Source organism: Cinclus cinclus, chromosome 3 (genome assembly GCF_963662255.1).
Source record: "Cinclus cinclus chromosome 3, bCinCin1.1, whole genome shotgun sequence".
NCBI lineage: Eukaryota > Metazoa > Chordata > Aves > Passeriformes > Cinclidae > Cinclus > Cinclus cinclus.
This window is the reverse complement of record NC_085048.1, coordinates 88,183,187-88,189,422: the sequence shown is the minus strand read 5'-3', so window position 1 is coordinate 88,189,422 and position 6,236 is coordinate 88,183,187.

Sequence of the window (6,236 nt, the reverse complement as noted above, 5' to 3'; positions counted from 1 at the left end):
TAAAAATATTTTAAAATCTAGGCACTCTTAATATTTGCAGAGCAGTGGTCAAATGTGGAGTCTTGTGTAGATTTTACAAGGTTGTAGAATTCTTTTAAAAAGAAGGCTAAATGTTCCTCAGGGAATAAAACAGTAATTTATGTCCTCTTGAGGTGCAGTACCAGAAGTACAAAACATCTACAGAGATTTATTAGAATTCAGCATCAACACTGGTGGACACTTGGAACACTTTGAGGTAATTTTGATTTATGATCCTTGATTTTTGCTTGGAAATGGTTAGAAACGGTTCTCTTGTCTGTTATTACTTCAATTCCTTGTTAACTGTATCAGGGGATGAATAGGTCAAACCTTCCTAAGTGTCATTTGAAGAATGACAAAAAGAATAAGTGCCTGATACAGAGAGGCAGCTTTATTTATCACAAACATTCAGATTTTGACAGCCGTATTTAAGATCAACATTCAGGTGGATATTTAGACCATTTAAATTACTTTTTTCCTCCCAAAACAAACTGACATGTTTATTAAATCTAAAAAAGAAATTTTAAGTTTAAAAAAAGAAACAGAAGACATAGTGGGGATCTTTGGGAGGTGCTTTGCTTTATGTGAAGACTCACAGATTCTGAATCTCTTCCATCCTTGTGAAAAAACTATTCAGATGTTGCAGTTTAATAAAGAAGCCTGTACTGGCTGGGTGGTTGTTTGGCTGGGGTGAGGAGGTGGAACTGTGTATTGCCTCCCTCCCTTCTCAGATGTGGTACATACAGCCGGAGGCAAGTATTTACCTGCAGCCTTGTGAGGCTCTCATGGACTGAAAGGAATTCCTTCAGGGTTTTGTTTGTGCATCCCTGTGCAGGCTGTTCTTCCCTTTCTAACGTGATCCATTTTCATCTTGTGATCTACAATAACCTCCAAGTGTCTTCCAGCAGAACATTTGCAGAGCAAGTTGCAACTTTTTATGCAGTGGATTTGTAGGTGTTTAAATACGTTCCTTTTTCCAGGCTCCTGTTGTCCAGGTTGTCCCCACTGAATTTCACTCTGCTGTTCAGCACTTTCTACAAATTAAGAAAGTATCAAATTCTAAGACTGACTTCTGATACCTGAATTTGACCTGGTTTGGGAGCGTGCATGTTTAGCTTTTCCTAAAGGAGGGTGGTGAAAGGAGAGAAGTACTCTTGCCTTTGCCATTGTTGGGAAAAAAGAAAAAGCAAGGCCTGAGAACTCAGGATAATAAAATGAAACTAAGAAATTGGCATAAAACACCAGATGGTGCTTGACCTGCTAATCTCTGAGTGCATAGGGAGTTATTACACTGAAATGTACTGTGAAACCTAAACATATCATGCTAGGTTAGCAGTGCAAAGAAAGGCCAAACCATGGAGAGCCATATAGCAAACAGATGATATGTATAGAATGATTAAAGAGAAGGTAATGTGGTATTGATCTTTAAAAGCATTTTCCAATAAATCTAACTCAATCTCTGCTAAAGTCATGGAATAAATATTAAAGAGAGTAAAAATCTGGTGTATAATGGTAACAGACCAAGAAGCAATAAACATCATGAGCTGATGATGGAGGAAAAATCATGTCAGATAAACTTGATTAGTATTTTGCAGATTAAATTACAGATGGTTGCAGTGGAACAGATGCAATTTGTATGGCTGTCAGATCCTGCTCCTATTTTTACAGATGAAAATTGTGACTGACTGTTGATATTCATCAAGTAGATTTTGCTGACTGAACTCAGAGAACAGGGAATAACACATCCCTCGTGTTCCCCAAAGCAATATTTCCTTTGTAAATGTGCATTCAAACACTGTTATGCATATTTGCACAGTGAGGTAAATTTATACACCATAGCAAGAGGATAAGTGTATAGATCTGTGGGTCTGGGGGAAGTAGGAAATGAGCTGTGGATAATAGAGCAAGCTTGTTTTGAGTTGAAAACAAGATGCTCTAAATGGGATGTTCCAAAAAGATGGTGTTTTTCCTGAGAGGAGACAGTGCACTTGAGGATATTATACCACATTATTTTATGGTCTGCAACGTGGTGTGGGGAGAATGCCAGGAGTGGTGGAGAATGTAACCCATGGTGGGGTAATGCCAGAGGATGGCAAAGGCTGGAGGGAGAAAAAACTTCATTCATCCTGCAGGAAGTGGTCCCAAGGAATGATCTTCCCTCAAAGCACTCCCTAATTTTGAAGTGCAATAGCTGGAACACCTCAGGACAGAGCTATGGGATGAGACTGGAAACTGCTCTCAATGTCACTTCCAGCATTTGCCTGTTGGGCAGCAGAGACACATCCTGAGTGATAGAGTAACCCAAGACAATTTACTGAATGAACTTGTGCCTTGCTCACAGTTCTGAAATGTGAGTAGTTTCCTCTTTGCAGTGGGAATTAAGATCCCCAGACAATTCTAAACTGCTGATAAAGTGCACACTCAGGTTATGAAGAATAATGTGCCTAGTAGCGACAGGACAGTAATATTGCAGAAAGTGATCTGATTAAAGTAGAAGTACAGCTACGAAAAGAAAATTGCTTAATCTAAAAAGTGTTTTTTTAATGCTAAGATATACCATGATTATTTTGAACTTGGTTTGCGTAATGCTGGATTTCAATTGCAGATTCCAGGGGAATATGGGAGAACCATCAGAGTATAAACACAGGCCTCAAAGTACCATTCTGACATGCTGACTTCCCTCCTTGCTGCTGCCAGCCCTGGCAAAGGGCTCTCTCTAGAGAATGGAAACAGAAATGCTGATAAGCTTCAGAGTTATGATGTTAGTACAAAGGGATAGAATAATAGGAATTTAATAGCGTCTACAGCATAGGGGTAGTTTTAAGTATACTCAATGTGCTGTGTGAAAAAATATTGAGGAAAATGTAGGACACAGTTGTTGTCATATAGCTGGAAGGAGTTGCTTGATTGCTGTATTACTGCTTGCCCTGAGAATATTGCTAATTTGATGTTTACACATCAAGACATAATATTTTCATACAAATGCAATTAAGTGGTAGGAATCTTTTTCTTAGTCATCTCTGTTCTACTCTAGATGTCTTTTTCTGAGTCAGGCACCTGAATTTTCACATCATAGTGATTAGAAAAACCAAGTTTTAACACAATAAATCTCTAACACAGAGGATTATGCAGCCTTTGTTTCTCACTGCTGGATACTTAGGATAAGTACTGAGCATGCAGACCTGCAGAAGTGCTGCTGGGAAGAGAAACAAACATATGCTTTGGGTAAAAGAAATTGAGGGCTAATGAGGCTTTTGTCAGATGCCTTTCCCTGCTTGTTGTGTGGCTCCCTTCCTCTAGCTTGTTGTTTAGTCTACAAGCTTCAGGGAAACAGATTGTCACAGTCCAAGCTTTTTTACAGTGCCTTGCTGATCATGGGAGCCTAACATTACAGAGTATTTGCTTTACTGATGACTCATGTATTGTGGGATTTGCCTTCTGTGCAGCTTTTCCCTCCTGGTATCCAGCACCAGCATAAGCCTAAGAAGAGAGAGGGTTAGCTTTTTCCCAGAGAACAGGGAATCCTAAAGAAAAGCTCCTCTGAGGATGCAGCAGTTGCACTGTTTATCCAAGCCACAAGGGACCCTGCTATGACTTATCCATGTGCCATGTGGCAGTGAATGTAGTAAAAAACCCTACACAGAGCATTTTAAGGAGCTAAGTATTTTCACCCCTGCTCAGGAAAAGGACTCATTGAACTCAGATGGAACAAAGACAAGGAGAGTGTGCCATTCTCCACTGCCCAGGCTGAGAGGCAGGGACAGATGAAGGGAACAGTGAGAATAAATATCCATTCCCCACTCAGCTCTGGCAGTGGAGTTGTTTTCATGCCCAGTCCCTGCTTGCAGGACACTGGCTGATCAGTGGGTATAGGAATTTGTGCATTAATTCTGCTTTTTTTCTTCTCTAGCTCAGCTCATCCATTTCTTCATCTCATTTGAAGGGCACCCTTAGCAAAGGTTTTGCTGCCTATTGCTGCCTAATCCCAAGGCAGTTTAGTTTAAGTCCCTTTGAATCTTGCCATCTGCCTTTTGCCCAAGAGAGCAAGAGCTGAAGTATTTTTCAGTGCTAAAAATAGGCAGAGTAAAATTTTAAAGGGAGTTCATGTGGAGCCTGGTTCTAAGTGGCTTCTTCCAGCTGATGTAGCTGCTGAGAGTTTGACTCACTGCTCTTCCTTCATACATTTCTCCACCACTATTATGTCTTTCATGAATGAGTCCTTAAATGTCCTTTAAAGTTAACAATACAGTTTTGCTATTGTGTGGCCAGTCAGAAGATAAGAAGATGAGATGCTGTATCTCAGGCAACATTTATTTCCAGGCATTTTTATTGTAAGAAACTGTGTGACAATAGCTTCAAATCATAGCCCTTATAGGAATAAAAGGACATCTGTTCAGGCCTTGCATAACATGACATTAATATCAACTTAATGGACAAAACTTCCAACAGGAGACTTATTAAGCTTTCCCGAATAAATTAATATTGTGCAGTTTTAATGGAGATCTGAAATAGAGGAGAATTAAAGAGAATATACAAACTAGGTGTTCTGTAGAGTTTTACTTGAGTTGACATAAAATCCTCTCCTTCAGATGATCACATAAAGCGTAGTTTTCAAGCTGTCTTTGATGCTTTCTGTCAACTTCACTGTACTGAAGGAGAGTGTTTAAATGATGACCTTAAGTGATGAATAAAAATATCTACTGTCATCTCTGTGAGATGTACAAATTCAGCTGGATCACCATAAAGACCACTGCTGAGAAGACTTTATTGGGATCAAGTAGTTTTAGGACTTGTTCCCTATTAGCCCTATCCCATTATAAATTAACCTTGGATTGCATCTGTGCTTTCTGGTTGTGATCTCTAATGGGTCTGCAGGTTGGGATTGCATGCAGGTGTTTAATTCCTGTCCCTGATTTGTGCCTGATAAAAATCAAGACTACCCCTGGGGGGTAGGGAAGTGGGTACACAGGGTCTGTCTGCTCTAGTTCTGTGTTTGCTAAGGTAGGTGTCACTTGTTTCTTTCTTCTTCACTTTGGAGTAATCCTTATTAATTTAGGTTCTCCTTTTTCTGCAATATCACACCAGAGCTTCGATCTGTTGTTGCAGCTTCATTATACTGGTGAGTACTTTTACATCTTTTAATGACTGTTGAGTGTTTGTTATCTCTTTGGAATTTGTTTGCAAATGATTCTCAATAGATTTGGGGAAGTTCTACAAAATCTGGATTTGTGTCTCTTTGGGTTGACAGTGTATAATCTTCATGTACACTTTTTATGGACTACTTGATGTATTGCATGCTAGGTAATTTAAGGAAGTAATTATTTCAGCTATGTCTGCATATGTAAGTACATTATTATTTCCAGCAAAACATTTGAAAGAAAACAAATATTTTGTTTTGGGTTGCTTTGTGTTTTTTTTTTTTTGTTGTGTTTTTTTTTGTTTGTTTGGTTTTTTTTGTTTTGTTTTTTAATTTAGGAAAGCTGGTTTTCACACAGGAAAACAGAACTTACTTGGCCCTGAACAAAAGATCTCTGTTTAGGTGGTTTATGTGGCATTATTACTGTAGCTAATCATGTCCCTGGGTTTTCAGTTTCAAAAATGAACACTTATGTCTCTTTAAGTAGTTACCATGGAAATCCTCACAGCATGAACCTCTTCAGTGAACACCTTATGGCAGATCAATTATGTCTTTTGTTTCTGTAAACACATCAGAAACTGGAGTGAAAGGGGCTTGTGTGTCTTCGAGGCACAGGGACAAGAAGTGATACTTCTTTGTTCTAGCATATGTTTCCTAACTTCAAATCAGATAAATCAATGTCAGATTTTCATAGCGTTTTTCTGTTATTTGAGAAAGCAATACAGTGAATTGAAAAAATCTCTTTTCAGCTCCTAGTGCCCCTAAAGATTTTCAGGTTTTTTTTATTTCTAAAACAAACACTTTTGTATATAAGGCTTTTGGGAATACAAATATAGGAGATATTCCTGGCATTTGAATGCTTTCCTTTTCTCTACTGTAGATTCTTCTTTATGCAGGTGTGATCTTTTTTGACAAAAGGGTGAAATAATAGAAAATGTGAACAAATAACTTTTGTGGATTGTGGGTTTTTTGGCTTTTTTGATGATAAACAAGCTAATTTTTAGTTGAATTTCAACATAATGGAATGAAAAGGAAGTTTGTTCACTGACTATTTTTTTTTGTGAGATGTTCTCGTTGTTTT